General features: G+C 46.0%; 1 protein-coding gene across 2 annotated transcripts in view; it reads right to left on the bottom strand.

The window, feature by feature from the left end:
- Positions 1 to 16,940, bottom strand: part of LOC146869083 (uncharacterized) — a 110,964-nt gene extending 94,024 nt beyond the window's left edge. The window contains exons 1-2 of one of the 2 annotated variants that reach the window (XM_085599652.1): positions 16,678 to 16,901; positions 5,597 to 5,681 (exon numbers count right to left, since the gene is read on the bottom strand). The gene's annotated coding sequence lies outside the window, so the exon portion shown is untranslated. Of the gene's footprint in view, positions 1 to 5,596; positions 5,682 to 16,677 lie in introns of both variants that reach the window. The other variant, XM_085654625.1, reaches the window with a different exon arrangement.
- Positions 16,941 to 19,133: the final 2,193 nt, after the last annotated feature.

Genomic DNA, 19,133 nt, shown 5'->3' with positions numbered 1-19,133 from the left:
AGTTACACCAAATTTGGCAAAAAGGTAGTGCTTGGTTCACAAAGCGCCCTTATTTTTAAATGGTGTAAATCCATTCAGTAGTTTTCGAGATATTAAAGGAAAAAAACCTTTATATATCCGGGCGGGACCTAACTACACAAGCACGAGCTTGGCTCTAATTGGTTGCCAACACTTCAATCCAGGAAGTGTTGGCAGCCATCTTGGTGCAATGCTTTTTACTTGTCGCCTAGTGACGCAGCGCATGCGCTGCGCACTACACAAACACCACTGCACTGCCCTAAACCCTAAAACACTACCCCAGCATGACCCCCTACACTGCACAAACACCACTGCACTACCCTAAACCCTAAAACACTACCCCAGCACGACCCCCTACACTGCACGAACACCACTGCACTGCCCTAAACCCTGAAACACCACCCCCAGCACGACCCCCCTACACTGCCTGAACACCAATGCACTGCCCTAAAACCTGAAACACCACCCCCAGCACGACCCCCTACACTGCCCGAACACCACTGCACTGCCCTAAACCCTGAAACACCACCCTCAGCACGACCCCCTACACTGCCCGAGCACCACTGCACTGCCCTAAACCCTGAAACACCACCCCCAGCATGACCACTGCACGGCCCAAACACCACTGCACTAACCTAAACCCTGGAACACCACCCCCCTGCACGACCCTTACACTGCCCGAACAACACTGCACTGCCCTAAACCCTGAAACACCAGCCCCTGCACGACCCCCTGCACTGCCCGAACACCACTAAACTGCCCTAAACCCTGAAACACCACCCCTGCACGACCCCCTACACTGCCCTAACACCACTGCACTGCCCTAAACCCTGAAACACCAGCCCCAGCACGACCCCCTACACTGTCCGAAAACTACTGCACTGCCCTAAACCCTGAAACACCACCCCCAGCACGACCCCCTACTCTGCCCGAACACCACTGCTCTGCCCTAAACCCTGAAACACCACTCCCAGCACAGCCCCCTACACTGCACCAACACCACTGCTCTGCCCTAAACCCTGAACACTAGCCTCAGCATGACCCCTACACTGCCCGAACACCACTGCACTGCCCTAAACCCTGAAACACTAGCCCCATCGCGACCCCCTACACTGCCCAAAACACCACTGCACTGCCCTAAACCCTGAAACACCACCTCCAGCGTGACCCCTACACTGCCCGAACACCACTGCACTGCCCTAAACCCTGAAACACCACCCCAGCGCGACCCCCTACACTGCCCGAACACCACTGCACTGCCCTAAACCCTGAAACACCACCCCCAGCACGCCCCCTACACTGCCCGAACACCACTGCACTGCCCTAAGCCCTGAAACACCAGCCTAGCACAACCCCTACACTGCCCGAACACTACTGCACTGACCTAAACCCTGAAACACCATCCCCAGCATGACCCCTACACTGCCCGAACAACACTGCACTGCCCTAAACCCTGAAACACCACCCCCAGCAAGACCCCCTACACTGCCCGAACACCAGTGGCCTAAACCCTGAAACACCACCCCCTGCAAGACCCCCTACACTGCCCGAACACCACTGCCCTCCCTAAACCCTGCAACACTACTTCTGCACGACCCCCTACGCTGCCCGAACACCACTGCACTGCCCTATACCCTGAAACACCACCCCCAGCACGACCCCCTACACTGTCCAAACACCACTGCTCTGCCCTAAACCCTGAAACACCACCCCCAGCATGACCCCCTACTCTGCCCGAACACCACTGCTCTACCCTAAACCCTAAAACACCACCCACAGCACGACCCCCAACACTGCCCGGACACCACTGCTCTGCCCTGAACCCTGAAACACCAGCCCCAGCACGACCCCTACACTGCCCAAACAACACTGCACTGCCCTAAACCTTGAAACACTAGCCCCAGCACATCCCCCTACACTTCCCGAACACCACTGCACTGCCCTAAACCCTGAAACACCAGCCCCAGCATGACCGCCTACACTGCCCGAACACCACTGCACTGCCCTAAACCCTGAAGCACCAGCCTAGCATGACCCCTACACTGCCCGAACACTACTGCACTGACCTAAACCCTGAAACACCAGCCCCAGCACGACCCCCTACACTGCCCAAACACCACTGCACTGCCCTAAACCCTAAAACACCAGCCCAGCACGACCCCCTACACTGCCCGAACACCACTGCACTGCCCTAAACCCTGAAACACCACCCCCAGCAAGACCCCCTACACTGCCCCAACACCAGTGGCCTAAACCTTGAAACACCACCCCCTGCAAGACCCCCTACAATGCCCGAACACCACTGCCCTGCCCTAAACCCTGAAACACCACCCCTGCACGACCCCCTACACTGCCCGAACACCACTGCACTGCCCTATACCCTGAAACACCACCCCCAGCACGACCCCATACACTGCCCGAACACCACTGCTCTGCCCTAAACATTGAAACACCACCCCCAGCATGACCCCCTACTGTGCCCGAACACCACTGCTCTGCCCTAAAACACCACCCACAGCACGACCCCCAACACTGCCCGGACACCACTGCTCTGCCCTAAACCCTGAAACACCAGCCCCAGCACGACCCCTACACTGCCCAAACACCACAGCACTGCCCTAAACCTTGAAACACTAGCCCCAGCACGACCCCCTACACTTCCCGAACACCACTGCACTGCCCTAAACCCTGAAACACCAGCCCCAGCATGACCCCCTACACTGCCCGAACACCACTGCACTGCCCTAAACCCTGAAACACCATCCTAAGCACGACTCCCTACACTGTCCGAACACCACTGCACTGCCCTAAACCCTGAAACACCACCTCCAGCATGACCCCCTACCTTGCCCAAACACCACAGCACTGCCCTAAATCACCACCCCAGCACAACCCCCTACACTGCCCGAACACCACTGCACTGCCCTAAACCCTGAAACACCACCCCCAACGACCCCCTACACTGCCCGAACACTACTGCACTGCCCTAAACACTGAAACACCACCCGCAGCACGACACCCTACACTGCCCGAACACCACTGCACTGCCCTAAACCCTGAAACACCACTCCCCTGCACGACCCCCTACACTGCCCGAAAACCACTGCACAGCCCTAAACCCTGAAACACCACCCCCAGCACGACACCCTACACTACCCAAACACCACTGCACTACCCTAAACCGTAGAAAAGTAACCACCACCCCATGCCCAATCCCCCTTACCTCTCACTCCTCGTGGTTCCTCTCTCCTCGTGGTTCCTGCTACATGTTGTCTCTTTGGGGCGGTGCACGTCGTTGTGAGGAAACGGAACAGCCTCTGTTTCCTTACAACGTGGATCGTCTACATTTTTTTAGAACTCATGGTCATTAACCATACATACTTTTACAACAAAATTCGTTGTAAAGGCATGCATGGTAAATGACCATGCGTTCTAAAAAAATGCGTAGTAATGACTTTGCGATGTACAGCGCATGCGTGGTAATGCATGCGTTGTAATGGTATCGCGAAGTAAAAGATTTGTTGTAACGGCTATTTACCGATCAATGCTGGCCCCTGTTCTTCAGTGAGTCGTTTATTTGATAAATTAGGAGGAAGGAATGTGTTTTTTTTATCGAAAAGTGCATTCCCGGCTGTTGTATTGTGAAAGTGTCCGCGTGGCCTGGTTTCACTTCCAGTGAGAGAATGGAAGAGTCTGGATCTAAAGGGGTTCTGCTGTAGGACGGGGCCGGCATGACACGTCATCAGAAAACACAGCTAATGGAAAGCGTTGTCCCCGAAGTGTGGAGCAGTGCCATGAGAGGTCAACGAGTGTGCATCCCACCTTAGTATGACCGTACCGCGTGACCCATGTGCCGCCTCCTGTGTACGGAAGGCAGAAGCGGCATCCATCGCAGGTCCTCTTGAAGACCGCTGTAGCACTAATCCTACATTTTGGAACTAGGGCATTTTAACCTTGTTGTTCCTGCCAGATACAAAGAGAAGATCCTGTGTTATTCAGTGCCCTTGTTACCTTTTCTGTGGGTAGTGGTGCTTGTCACTTCTCTGCCCCGCCGGTGCACATGACTGGGCTCCCCACCTCGTGTGCCATCTGCAGGACCTCTGCCCTCAGATCTCTGGTTTCAGTTTCTGGGGTGGCAACATAAACAGTTTCTCCCAAAGGACTAGCCTGAACACTTAGGTGAATATCCCCTGCGCCAGCATTCCGAGTAAATTATTTCCTTGCTCTGCCACGTCGACGATGTCAAAATAGCACGGCTCCGCTCGCAACACTGTATAACGTCATGGAAGCCATAAGAGGACCTCGTCGGCGTGCTGACGTCAGTTCCACTCATTTTTTCTGTGCCACCGAGGTAAACAGATGGACTGACACATTTTCACATGTATACTAAATATATTTATTTATATACATATATATATATATATTCCCAAAATCTCGCTCCTTCTGACCGCATGGGACCAGAGGGAGGTGGCGCATATGCCGGCTGAAATGTTCCAAAATTACGTAGCCGATAAATGCGCTCTCAGTAACACAGAACTCCACAGCAAATCTCTTTAAGAGGTGTTTAATACGACGCGTTTCAGCTCCTTGCAAAGCCTTGTTCACGTAACAAGGCTTTGCAAGGAGCTGAAACGCGTCGTATTAAACACCTCTTAAAGAGATTTGCTGTGGAGTTCTGTGTTACTGAGAGCGCATTTATCGGCTACGTAATTTTGGGATAGATATATATATATATATATATATATATATATATATATATATATACACACACACACAAATGCATAACCGATAAAGGCATAAAGAAATAGCAACATATTAAGCATTTCTCACTATTAAAACATAAGCATGATTAAGACATATTAGAAACATTCATGCCAAACAGTAAAAGCATCTTTTTGGTAGAAACCGGTGGACAACGGGGAGGCGGTGGGACAGTGAAGAATCCACAGGCAGATACTGTATCCACCAGAAAAAGCGTTACCGAAGGTAAGTACCTTGCTCTTCTGATGGATACTTCTGCCTGTTGATTCCTCACCTTTTAAATAGAATCCTCAAGCCGTACCTCACCCGGAGGAGGGTGTCCACTTGACTAGACCAAAAAATCTTGCAAAACAGATCGAGCAAAATGGCCATCCCTCTTAACCTCCGAATCCAATAATAATCGAATAATTTTTAGTCAAAATTATATTGAAAATAATACCTTAAAATTACCTTTATTAGGCGTTGGCGGAATGGGGTGGACTGGTGCGCCACACAGGAGAAGGTTATGTATGCAGCACGGGGTTGCCCCAAGAAATACCCGCAGAATTTGGGGGAAATGGTTGGGAGGGGGGGTCTGACTGTGGGGGGTTCGTCTATTTACATTCCACTTTTGCCTATTGATGTTTGTACGTTGGGCATTGGGAAACTGTGACTATGATCCTCAATCATTGCAATACGGTGCGGATTGGCTGGTGTACTATTTCTGTAAAACGAATAAAATTTGTTTATCAAAAAAATACTTTAATTAATACATTTACACAACCACTTAAAGGAAAACTTTTATTTATAATGAATTTAAAGATATTTCATACTTTACCAATTAGGCTGAAGTCGCGACCCCAGCGTGACTTTTCAAAATGGCTACCGGAATGCTCGCAGCCATCGTGTAGGGTGCGCAACTTCTGTATAATATTTAAAAAACAAAAAGAATGAATATAGTTTTCCTAACTAAAAATTATTCAATTTATTTTTAAATATATTTATATATGTGTATATATATTACCTACTAGCGGTCGCCAGTAGGTAGATATAGTTAGGACCTATTTTCCACAGGAAATCCGCAACATTCTATTTGGAATAACTTTGGCGCGGATTGACGAATCTTCGCGAAATTTTCAAAACTTTTGGCCAGCTCCGTCAAGCGGGGGCGAGAATAAAGGGGGGTCCCAAAACACGTTTTCCCCATGCAATTTCCCATAGGACCTTTAGCCGCAGCTACAGCCCGAACTGCTGAACGGAATTACATCAAATTTGGCAAATAGGTAGTCCTTAGTTCAGACTCGCGCCTTTTGCTTAAATGGTGTAAATCCGTTCAGTATTTTCTGAGAAAATGACATTTAAAAGTACATATATATCTATGGCCTCGGAGGGTCTGTGTACCCTAAGCGCAGCCTAAGCGCACCCTGCCGTCAGTGACATCACTGATGACATCTCAAATGACATCGCTGATGACATCACTGATGATATCATCCACGTGAAAATCTGATGCACCTCCTCACACCTGAATATAACCTTTGATACACCCACTCTAATATACAGACTACCATTTTTGAAAACATAGACACATCAATACCAGTTACTAAATACACACTGACTCCTTCCTAGGTCTACACACACACATCCAATCATTCACCCATACAGTCACTCATACCTGCAGTCACTCATCAATACAACACTATCATATGCACTCATACACCTATACAGACACTCACACGCTGCCACATATACAGAGTTACTCACACACTTAGTCAGTCATGCAAAGAATCAATTTTACTCACCTATACAGTTATACAGACACAACCTCACTTATTCGTACAGATACTAACACATAATTACTCTCTTATAGAATCATTGATACAAATACACACTCATCCATGCAGCCACTCTCACAATTACTGACTCTCACATATAGTTATTTATATACACCATCACTCACATATACTGCCTTTTACATATGTAGTTACTTGCACATGTACCACTGAGACATCCATTTACTTACCAACACACCCATACACACACTCACCCACCCATACAGCTGTTTCCACATGCAATCTTGAACCCATACACCTAATTAATCAACCACTCCCACATCTATGCACAGAGTCACACACCCACCCACACACTCAGGCAGCCATACAAATACTCAGGCAAGCAATCAATAACCCATATAGATACTCATGCAGCTACTCACCAACCCATGCAGCAGGTTACACAACAAAAGACAGACTTTCACACAGTTTAGTCACTAACCCATGCATTCAGTAAGGCACATTTAATCACTCACTTATACAGCCAGTCACGTACCTACTAAATCCTCCATACAGACACTTATACACCCACTCATTCCTCAATACAGCTTGGCATATATATCAAACAAAATTAAACTTTACAGAAACACACAGTCACTGGATGATGTCATCAGTGATGTCATGAATGATGTAATATGTGATGTCATCAGCATTGCATTGCGGGGAGCGAGTTATAGTTAGCTGAACTAACTATAACACCGGAATATTTATGTTTTTTTACGAGTGAAATGCCCAACTAACTATAACGTTCCTGAAACCTATGGTTTTTTCAGTTTATAAATATATATATCTACAGAGAGAGAGAGAGAGAGAGATTAATATTTAAGTTGTTTAAATGTTTGTAGTTCATGGAATTTTTTTTAAATAAGTGTATAAAATGTTTTATGGTTATTTTAAATAATTGTTTTACATAAAAAGTTGTTTTCCTAATATTTATTAATGATGATGTAATTATTTTGACAATATTATTGTAGTTGATATTTGGTGAATCAATATTTTTGACATATTATATGCTTATTTAAAGGTGACAATATTTCTGCTTATAATATTTGTGTTTTCGATATAAGTAAAAATTTATATTTTAAACAACTATAATTGTGTTCTTGATATTTGTGGTTTTGTTAGTCAAGTATAGGAAGGCACTATTTTTGTTAAGAATATTTATTTTCCGATATTTTTACGATTCGATACTGTAGGCATCGATATTATGGCACAGATGCGAAGGCTGCTGGGGAGGTCATGTGACCCTTTATCAGCCTCTTAGGCTCAGCTGCAAGGTCAGCCAAGTAGTTGCCCAGCAACAGGCCAAACAGTGCACCTGGAGGAGTGGTGTGGTCAGCATTGCAATCCACAAACTGTGTCGGAGAGCAGGTATGAAGAGGGAATTGCATTGGTGGTACCCAGGAAACTGGGTTTCCTAGCAGTAAAAGTTTGTTAATGGTGGGTGAAATGATCACTAATCACACACTTTTACAATGTCGCTTTTTGAAATGGACAGAAGCACAGTTTGAAATCAAAAATGCTACCCTATAGCTCTAAACAAGCACTTCGATTTCGGTGGCAGCTGCTGCCAATCCAAGATGGGGCGAAAAAGAAATATATATAAGCTTACCCGTCTTGCCAGCCGCCGCGATCTCCTGCTCCGTGCCTCCCTGCTGCTCTGCTCCTGTCCCGGCACTACAATACCCAGGAGCACAGGCTCCCAGACGCCACGCAATCCCAGTACTTCTCTCATGCTATTACTCCCGGTATGAGAAAAGTGCTTGGATTGGGTGGAGCGGGCCAGTTTCACGCTCCAGCAGGGACTGGGAGCTGGTGCCTCTGAGCACTAGGATATCTCCAAGGAACAGCCTGGAGATATTCAAGTGCGCATGTCTGTTTGGCCAGCTGTGGACAGTCGGCCAATCCGACATGCGCACTTTCAGTGCCTATCGCTCCTCCTCTTGCTGTATGACGCTTCAGCCTGGCCCTTCCCTGCCCTCGACTCGGTGGACTGGAAGTAAAAATACAATGACAATAAAATTGTTTGATTGTCATTTTGTTTTTTTTCTGTCTGCTGCATTTCAGCATTTTAGCAAAAGACACACAATTGATAGACGGAATGCAGAACAAATCAAAACATTCACCCCCAGTCAAGAGATCTGGGTTAAAACCATCATTCTTTTGCTCACCATGCCACCCCAATTTAGACCTGGTCATATGCAAATCAGTCTTGACCCTGTGCCTCATGGGAACAGTCCAGCCCGAACTGCCAAACCAGGTCCTCCCTGGACCAGAAACCAGCATCCTAGGACCGGTTTCTGGGTTTTACCCCTCTTCAGCCAGGATAGCTTCATTCCAGTGGCACAGTGAGCCCAGGACTCACGTCTGAGCATACCTGGCGCACTTAGGGCGAGAAAGCAAAAACACACAATGGATGGACGGAATGCAGAACAAATCAAAACATTCACCCCCAGTCAAGAGATCTGGGTTAAATCCATCATTCTTTTGCTCACCATGCCACCCCAGTCATATGCAAATCAGTCTTGACCCTGTGCCTCATGGGAACAGTCCAGCCCGAACGGCCAAACCAGGTCCTGGTGAGCAAAAAAACGATGGATTTAGGCCCAAATCTCTGTATTGGGGTGAATGTATGACATTGTTCTGCATTCTGTCCATCAATAGTTCTTTTTGTATTTGTCACCCCGAGTGGGAAGGGTATGCTCAGACGTGAGTCCCGTACTCTCCATGCCACTGGAATCAAGCTATCCTGGCTGAAGAGGGGTGAAACCCCGAAGCCGGTCCTAGGATGCTTGTTTCCAGTCCAGGGAAGACCTGGCCTGGCAGTTCTGGCTGGACTATTCCCATTGGGCGCAGGGTCAAGACTGATTTGCATATGGCTGGGTCCAAACAGAAATGGCATGGTGAGCAAAAAAACGATGGATTTAAGCGCAAATCTCTGTATTGGGTGAATGTATGACATTGTTCTGTATTCTGTCCATCAATAGTTCTTTTTGCATTTAGGCATTTTAGCAGTGGGTCGACGCTCCTCTGCCATAGCGCTGGAGCCCCTCCTGCTTGATTTCAGTCAAGGAATACACAGCTTTTTAGGCTGGTAGGCAGGCCCAAGAAGCCAGCAGGGGCATGTGAGTGGAGAATCAAAGGGCCAGAGAGAGCAGGTGCGAATAAACAGTGGGAGCCAGTGGCAGCAAAGAAAGGAAGCAGGGCAAATAAAAGGGAGCGGATCCCCTAAAATGGAAGGGGTCAGGGGGCAGACAGGAAGGGACAGAAAAAGCAGGGTGCACAGCCAGTAAATGGACTATATTTTGTCGGGGTGATGGGGGCATTTCAAGATCATTCAGGGAAACAGTGCAGAGGGTGGGAGAAAGGGAGAGAAAAAACGGGGCGCAGAGCAGATGATAAAGAGAAGGAAACATAGGAAGAAAAGCAGTGCTTAGTTTGTAAAACAAATAAATGCCAGGCCCTCGTCAGGAGGCCAGTGCAGCTTGCAGCACACATTGCCCCCGCCAGCGCTGCCAATGGCAGTACCAACTACTCACCATCACACTCCTACAGGTGTGGAAATTCATACTATTCCAGGCCCCCACAGCTACAAGAATGGCTTGGGTGGCAGGTAATAGTATTATTAGTAATTGTTAATGTGTATTCAATTAATAAACCATTGTTGTTGTGATCATCGCTAGTTAGGTAGACTGTCATAAGTGTTGGTGCTGACATTTATGTGCTGGTGCCGAACCAGAAACCATCGGCTCAAATTAAGCACTGATGTAAAAGGAGGAAGGAAGACACTTTTACAGACCTTAGCAAGTCCTTTGTTTATCAAGAGAGTGCAAAGCTAACGTGGCCAGAGGTCCAGGGGACCACAGAGTATTTACCAGAAATCACAAAGTAACAAGTATTACCATATATTATTTTTATAAACAGTCATATCTGGGTTAAGGTCAGATTAAGAGAGGGAGAAAGATGCTCCTCTTACCAGTAGATGTGTCTCTTGATTATACCAACCACATTTAGAGAATCGCCAATTTGCTTGGCTGGTTACACTACAATATCCAAGAATTTCAATCACTGTCATCTTAACTGACACTCACTCACTGTTCACCATTAGCTGTAATGTCTCTGGCACAATAGATGCCACCGGAGTGCTGGTATGGACCTACCATTCACTATTAGGGGCTCATTACGATGGCGGGCGGATTTGATCCGCCCGCCACCTTAGCGGTGATTGGGTCGGACCGCCATGCGTGCGGCGGTCCCACCTATCCAATTATGATGGGACCGCTGCGGTCTGATTCCGCACCTTTAACATTGTGGCGGTGGCTGCTGACAGCAGCACCGCCGTGATGTTGAAAGGAGCATGTTGTGCATTTCACTGCACTACGTGGCAGGCACTACACTGTGCCTGCCACTTGGTGCAGTGAAATGTAGGGGGGTACCATGGGTACCCCCCAGTGCACCCACACCTCCCCCCAACACAAGGGGTGCCCGTAACGGGTCCTGGAAGGCATTCTCTGGCAGCCTTTCAATGGCAGTTCAACCGCCATGGAAAGATTGGCTACCGCCGGCATCATAATTGTGCTGGCGGAGCCTGCTAGGCTCCGCCGCCATTGTGAGCATGCAGACCGCTCCACCAGGCAATCGTGACGATTGCTACCCGTGGGAAAGCGGCGGACGGACTTTCCCTCAGCCAAGGTACCCACGCCATCATAATGTGGCTGGGGTAAATCTCATGATGATGGCGGAATGATCGCCACCACTGGCCTGGCGGTGGCGTTCGTTCCTTAGTTGGGATAATGGATGGGAACGTAATCCAAAGGAGTCGACATTTACAAGTTCACTTCTAAGGGGCATCCAGGCCAAACCACAATTAATAAAAAATATTAATATTTGCCAATGCAATTGCTATGGACCAATAGTGACTGTTTCTTTCCTGCCAAGCATATTACTGCCTCCTGACCGCCGCAGGACCACCAGGGAATGGCGATTCCCTTGTGGCTGGGGCGAGGCTTTGGCGATCCCACCGCCCACCTAATAATAGGGCAGTCAGGAGACCGCCACCACTGCGCCCTTGTGAGTCTGGCTGTCTGTGGACCGCCAGACTCTTAATTGGGGCCATTATAGTAGACACTGAAACGTGTTGACTGCAGAGAAAAGAAAAATCTGAGATATATTCTGCATGTTTTTCATCATTTGGAAAGTGGAACAATAACATAGAAAGCTTTAGTCTCAATCATTTTGAACAAGTTATTTGGAGATCGATCCTACTTCGACCAGGGAGGTTCCTATGACTAGGATGGAGAAATTGCTTTGTACCAAAGGGGTGGGTTGGTACAAAAAAATGATCTCAAACAGGTGGACTTCCAAGTGCTAGATGGTGCCTCGTCTGAGCTGTTTCCCTTGATGAACTAGTGGAATTAGCAGTTTGAAAGTGCAATTCTTTCTGTAAATTTATTTTAGTGATGACACAATCCCTGTGAAACCAAGGATCATGATTCTTAGCCGCAACTTCATTAAAGTGGGACTGCAAGTCTGTCAAATAGGACTTGAGTGTATGTATAATAGCATGGTCAGTCATTTTTAGGTCTCGCCTAGCGATGCAGAGCGAATGCGATGCCATCGCTTTGCGAGGCATGCAGTATACACTGTAGTGTGGAAGCTTCGTGGAAGCTCCGCTCACTCTCTGTCCATTGGCTATTGTCTTAAATGCTGCCTTTTGATTGGTTTGAGGCTTGTTAGTCCCTCCTCAGTCATCATTTGTATCCTTCCACAGCTATTAGCCCCTTTACTCCTAAGACTATTTTCTTCCCTTTGAGAAGCGACAAGAGGACTGCGAATGAAAAGAGTGAGGGAGATAAAGAGAGCGAATACAGAGAATGAAAGAGCGAGAGGAGGAGAGAAAACGAGTGAGGGTGCAGGAGGAGAGCACGAATGACAAACTTGAGCGAGAGAGATGTACCAGGTGAGCCTGAGCTCTAATCCCGGTGCCTCTATGTTCCCTTATTGTGTAATTTTGTGCAACTTGTTTTATCTTTTTGTGGCTCGGTTCCGCTATCTGCAATATTGACTGCCCGTCGTAGAACATGAATACCCTAACTAGAACTTGAAATAGTTTGTTCTAGAGCAGTCCAATATCAACTGTTACAGACTGAATGTTGAAGTGTCTGATTGCTCAGCCCGCTCTCGACATTCCTTGTAATGCAGCAATGGAGACTGAACATCCCATGCATCCTGGACACTGGTAGGGAGGTCTCAGCCGCAACACATTTACGATTGCACCTACCAGACAACAGCAAAAACAGTTAGAATATGGCCATTTACCCACAACTGGCAGATGGCATTCTCAGATCATACTGAAGCGTCCAAGTAAATACTGTGATACGATTACTACATTCATGCAGATTTCTCCTGCTGCCCTATGCCAGGTGTTATGTGCATTGTGGTACTTATAGTACTGTATAATAACTAGGAAGATTAAAAGTACACATACCACAGTGCAAAGAAAATACCAGGACTGGAGGACCTACTAACTCCACACATGGGACATCTATCGTGATATCAAGATGGTTTGTGATACAGTAATGGAATAAAATGCCATTTTAAAACTGTATTGAACCACGTTACGACTACTGCAAAAAGGAAAATTGTGAAGTATGTGCCTATGTATCACGCCCTTACCAAAGGGTGGGTATGTGCTTGTGCAATGAGTAACCCAGGCACTTACAGCTCTCAACCTCACCTCTTTTGGAAAAAGAGGCCCCTTCAAAAGGATTATCAGATAGGTCTCTAGACCTGTGAGGTTTTTTGTGTATGTTTATTCACGATTGACTTATTGTCAATAGCTCAATACAGGAAATGCATCCTAACATCATGCAGTCACTACTACTTTTCGTAGTAATTGTTATTTACTATTTGTGTTATTATTATTGTCGGTATGATTTGCGGTACTTTCACATACGGTGTCCCGTGAGGCCTGTTCCCATGTCACTGCATGAAAGACAGCCTGCAGCTATGATGTCACGCTGTTGACTGAGCACGCTCACAACTGAGGAGGAAAAATCATGTCACAATGATAGGTTCCCCTCCAGGTATAAAAAAAAAAATTTCTCCAGTAAAAATACCTTCCACACAAGTTCTCCTTACCTGGAACCAAACTGAAAATGTAGAACATTGTTAAAAAAGACATGCTGGAGATTTATAATAGATCACTAATCTGGCCATTTAAACATATTGAGTGCCTTACTCAGAGAGAGTTTCAGTGTATCCAGCTTAGAAATATTTACATTCAATAAATTGAAATAACAGTAGTTTACATAACTAATAGTTGTCTTAAAAATCTAGGTTGGCTCCGGTGCTCATGGGCAAATATTTTAAACCCGTTTTTAATGGTAACCGGCAGGTGCTTTTAATTACACGACCAAAGTCAATAGTCAATTTACACTGCAAACTAACTTGATCCTACCATCTGCAGAGAAGACACGAATTTACATGCTATTGTGTTTTTTTCTAGCCTATGCCTTGTATGGGGTGCACATCTGAATTACAAAAAGTCTGCATAGTCCCTTCTTTAATAAGAAATTAACTGCCTTAGCAGACGGTGTAGACTCGGTGGTGGCTTAGACCTCGTGCATGAGGGAGTGCCTACTTGGAAAATGAGAGAATCCCATTTGCTGATGTGTCTGCACCAACTTGAGGTATGAACACAGTATTTGAAAAGTACTGAATAAACCCAGCATTTCCATTGAATTCACTATGCCAAATGTTGGCAGAATTAAAGCTATATGGACAGGCAGCATCTTTGTTGCTGTTAAAGAAATTTGGTTCAAATGTTTTGATGTCATCCTAGTTGAAATTTGCCTTTCTACATTGGCATAACATTAAAATTCTGCAGACTTCTGCTGGCCTCAGAGCAAGTGCTAAAACTCTTGTCTCATGATGATCTTTAATAAAATAAATAGGTTTTAAAACAACTTGATGATACAGGCGATAAGCAAACCTAGCAGAATCAGGGACCATACCTTTAGTTGGTGTCCAGGCTTCTTTGTCCTGGTCAGAATGTCTCTAAATATCACTAAAGCCAAATAGAAAGTTTCACAATCTAGTCCACAACCAATAATATTGGGATTTTAACACATGGTTTTTTAACTACTAAAATACCACCCTTTCAGTCAGCTCTCTTTTAAAAAATGTGTTTATGGCCTGGCCTGGCTTATAGCGCAACTATCGCCAGAAAATTATGTGAAAAAGAATCACTGGGAGAGGAGGCTTTGGCTACGCCCACATCTTGGGAGCCAAAAGTACATGTTTTGATTGAACAGAAGTTATGTGCTTCCACAAAAACGTGCTTGCATATGGCTGGGTTCAAACTGGAATGGCATGGTGAGCAAAACAAATGGTGGATTTCGGCCCTGATCTCTGTACTGGGGTGAATGTATGACATTGGGTGAATGTATGACATTGTTCTGCATTCTGTCCATCAACTGTTCTTTTCACATTACAATACAACATTCTTTTAAAGGTAAAGCCAGACCTAATGTCGTTGCCAGTGCTTGTTCAACCTTGACATTCCAGTGAAGGTTAGCCGGATCTCAAACCATAATAAGTTTTGCAGATCATATTTGTTTCGCAGATCATATTTCAAGTTCAGCTTGTGTCGTTCGAGTCCACACTGTTCTTTACCTCCACATTCCTCTGCTGCTCCATGTCCCTGACAAAGTAACACAAGCATTTGCAAAGCTAGCTGGTCCGCCTTATGCTGCCAGCCTTTTGACTTTGTCAATGCATTAGCTTTGTCAATGCATGTTGGTTTTTGTAAAACTTTATTGTTTGGGACTAACAGTTCCCTGAACCCCTTTCCATGGCGCCCCACTGAGAACAAATGCTCTTTTCATCCGGTTATAGCAGTTGTGTAAGGCTAAACGAGAAGAGTTAATATTACACCCAGGATAATGTGCTGCATGGCTTTTAAGATCATAAAGGCGAGACCGTTGCATTGCAAATGCTTGTTAGTAATAGCGAGTACACTGTTCGGTAGTAGGGACTTACTTTTGAAAGAGGATTGTGATCATAATTGAGGTGCAGGGGTGCCGTGGAAACCTCATGGCTTCAGGGTTTACTAACAAATATTTACTAACACGTATAGTTGGTGTGCCAAAAAACGTCCCTTTGTTTCGGTGTTCTTGCAATCACATGCCCGCTGTGTTTAGAAAGCAGCATGCTTTCTTTCTTCTCCTTTTATTCTTTGCAATTGTCTTGCATATATTAAGCTTGTATATGTTTTTCTGACGTTGTGGCAGAGGGTGAATGCAAGGATGAGTCAGCGGGTTCATGAATCAATGCTTGAATGGGAAGTTGAGTGACAGAGCGTGTGTATGATGCCTTATTGAGTGTCTGTCTACACTCATCAGTGACGCTACAAGCACTTTCATTCTTAAGCTAGACCTATTGGCATTGCCAATGCTTGTTATTTCCATTCATAGCCAATAGAACTTTTTCTTTGTAGCAATAAAATCCGATTTCCCTCTGATGTGCATTAGAACTGAAAGGGTTTCTGCGGCCATTCAAAGCACACCTTCTTATTAGGAAGCACTGTTCTATTACAAGTGAAGGGAACGCTTATTTTTTTAATACTAAAGAAAATCCAAGCATATGGCCTCTACATTTTGGAGGTACTTTGTTTTATTTATTTTATTTTTATTTTTGTAACGTGCTTTCAATACAAAACGCAGCCATTGCCCGAGCTTTCCCGAACCAGGCATTTCAACTTTGCCAATGCTTCTTCTATGAATGTATTTTAATACAGAAACTAGCAAACCTTTCCCATTCAAGCCCCCACAAAGGTTTAGTGAACAATGCCCAAAAATATTTTTTATATATTTTTTGAGCGGATTTGTAACTATTTACTCCATTAATCAATTTAAAAATGGGTTGATGAATAAGCATTGTCATCTACAAAAATATATTTGACCAGTTAAATTGACACCTTTGGAAACGAAACCTACAACAATTTAATATCAGGAATGTATGAGGTGTAAAGTCTATGTGGGCCACTAAGGCTATGTTTCCAGGAAGGAGAACAGGAAGATGGTCTCACCCGTGGCGCTTTCCCTAGTTCGGTGCTTCGAGGCGCTGAGGTGCAAGCTCGCAGATAGAACCGTCTCTGTGTCTTTCTGGTGGCCTGTGAAGCTTGCGTCTGGCGGAACCAGTGCTACGTGCAGCGTTAAGAAGAAACACAGCCCTTGTTGACAGAGAGCTGCATTGTTCCCTTCTGAAACCTCCCAGATGGAAAGTGAAAGTCACCGTGCACGATCGGGCGCCGCGCGTTGCACGCTTCTCCTCGAGCCGCGCCCTGTCACCGGTACCTTGGATACTAGGATCTGCAGAGACCCAAAGACGTCATCGAGGGAGAGTCCAATATACTACAGCCAGGGCGGGTCTTAGGCCCTGGGCCCTGGGCGAAAGGGAAGATGTTAGGCCCCGTCAATTTGCTTGTGAACTCACAAGAAGTGACATCACAAAAACTGACATCACAGGACTATCGATCTTCTTTGCCATTGCTCAAGTGGTTTGCTCAAGTGGTGGTCCTTGGGACCACCGATCACCATCACAGCTGGCAGAAGACCGCCTGACAACAAGGCGGCAGTCCAATCCATCCAATTAGGATGAGACCTCCGTGCAGGGGGTCGGGTCGGGAAGTGCTTTTTAGGTCTCGCCTGATCCAGCGCTTGCGCTGCTCTGGCCGAGACATTTAGTGTACGGCTTTTCAAAGTGCTGCCTGTGGCCTAAAGCTTGCGTGTACGTGAGAGTGCACGCGCGCAGCCATGTCGTGCACACAGCTTTCACTCCCAGTCTGGGGAGGGCTCTTTGTTTCTATTTTCGCCTGTTTTCGCTTTTTCCGGTGCTTCAACTAACCGCTGTAATATTAGGCCTACAACTCCCGAAAGGATGTTGAAAACCCAGGAATGGATGGGGGCACCTTGCATAACATGAGATCACTTGGTAGACGGCAATTGCCATTTTATCAAATCATGAAATGAGGTTATTTGCTAGTGCCTAGAAGCCTCCCTAATGCTTAGAAGCACCGTAGTTTGTGATGGGCCATCATCTGAGAAACAGTTCCTTGGTCTCGCTTTCTCTAGCTCACTCCCACCTGTTTTCTCTTTCTCTCTCTCTCGCTCTCCACTCGATCCCACTCTAGGGCTATCTCAGCAGATCAATTTCCCTTTACCACTTGATCTGCTTTTTCTCTGCCTTTTTCTCTTTCTATCATATTAAACTCTCTATAGTTGCCTGTGTCGCGCACTCTCTCTTCTCTCACTCTCTCTCTTGTCTGTCTCACCTCTCTGTGCCTCGTTCTTCTCCCTCCCTCAGCTTCTCTTTCTCTCTATACCTCTCTTTTTCTGTCCTGTGTCTCTTCCATTTGCTCTCTCGTTTTTTCACTCACTCTCTTTCTTTCTTTCTCGCTCTCTTTCTTGCTCTGCTGTCAGTGTGGCTGTCTCTCTCGATCTCTGTTTCTCGATCTTACTCCTTCCCTTGTCGCTGTGTGTCTTTCTCTCTACTTCTCTCTCTCCCTATTTTCCTGCCCCTGTCATCCTTTCTCTCTGTCTCTAATTTTCTTTTGTGTTCTCTTCCTCCCTCTGTTCCTCTTTATCACTCCCTCTCTTTCTCTGCCTGGGTCTCTCTATATATCTATCTTCCCCACTCTTTCTCTCTTGTTTACACTATTTCTCTTGGCTTCAAGTCGTTTGGAACTATGTTCAATTCGCTATCTTTCACTGTTCTTGCTCTGAACAGTTATGCAGAATATGTGCGCGTGCATGATATCATTTCAAACGTGTGTTTAAAAAAGCCCCAAAGTACTTCTCTTCGAACCCGACCCTCTGTTTTTTTAATTCGGACACTCTCATTTTCGTAGCTGAGCATAGAGGCTTTTTGGTTTGAGTTGCGCTCTATTCACGCACTTTGCACTTTCATAGTCTAAAACCGTGTCAAGCGTATGGACTGTACCCTGGGCTTTAAGTGGTCCGGGTCTTGCTGGAAATCAGCACCAGCAGTTCTATAAAGCAGGTGCCAAGACGGGTCCCTATCGGGCTCTCTTTTTTTGCTCTCGGAGTAGAAAGAAAATCTTACCTCTGCAGCAGGACCCCCCTTTTTACTGCTTTTGAGGTAACTTGAAAGAGACTCGCTATAGTTCTTTCACAGTTTCATAATTTCAGAACGGAAGCATTTTCAATATTCATTACAGCCAAGCCATAGTTGTTGCTGATTTATCGTACACAAACAGCAACCATTGGCAAAGCAAATAGACTGGCTTGTTGCAGGTGTAATGTTACTTTTTGCTTCAGTATTATATATCTGTATACAATAACAGAAGCATCAAAATACTAGTTGAGCGGCACACCATGCTAAGCACAGATTTTAAGCTAGCGTATATTTAAGCCACACCCCTAATTGCATTGGCCACGCCCCTTTGAGGGACCCCCTAGTTTTTCCATTCCACTTAAAGCCCTGACTGTACCATCTCATGCACCGCTCACGCGGAAACGATAA

Source organism: Triturus cristatus, chromosome 1_1, assembly GCF_964204655.1.
Source record: "Triturus cristatus chromosome 1_1, aTriCri1.1, whole genome shotgun sequence".
Taxonomy (NCBI): Eukaryota; Metazoa; Chordata; class Amphibia; order Caudata; family Salamandridae; genus Triturus; species Triturus cristatus.
Note: the sequence above shows the minus strand (reverse complement) of the source record. Positions and strands in the feature narration are given on the sequence as shown.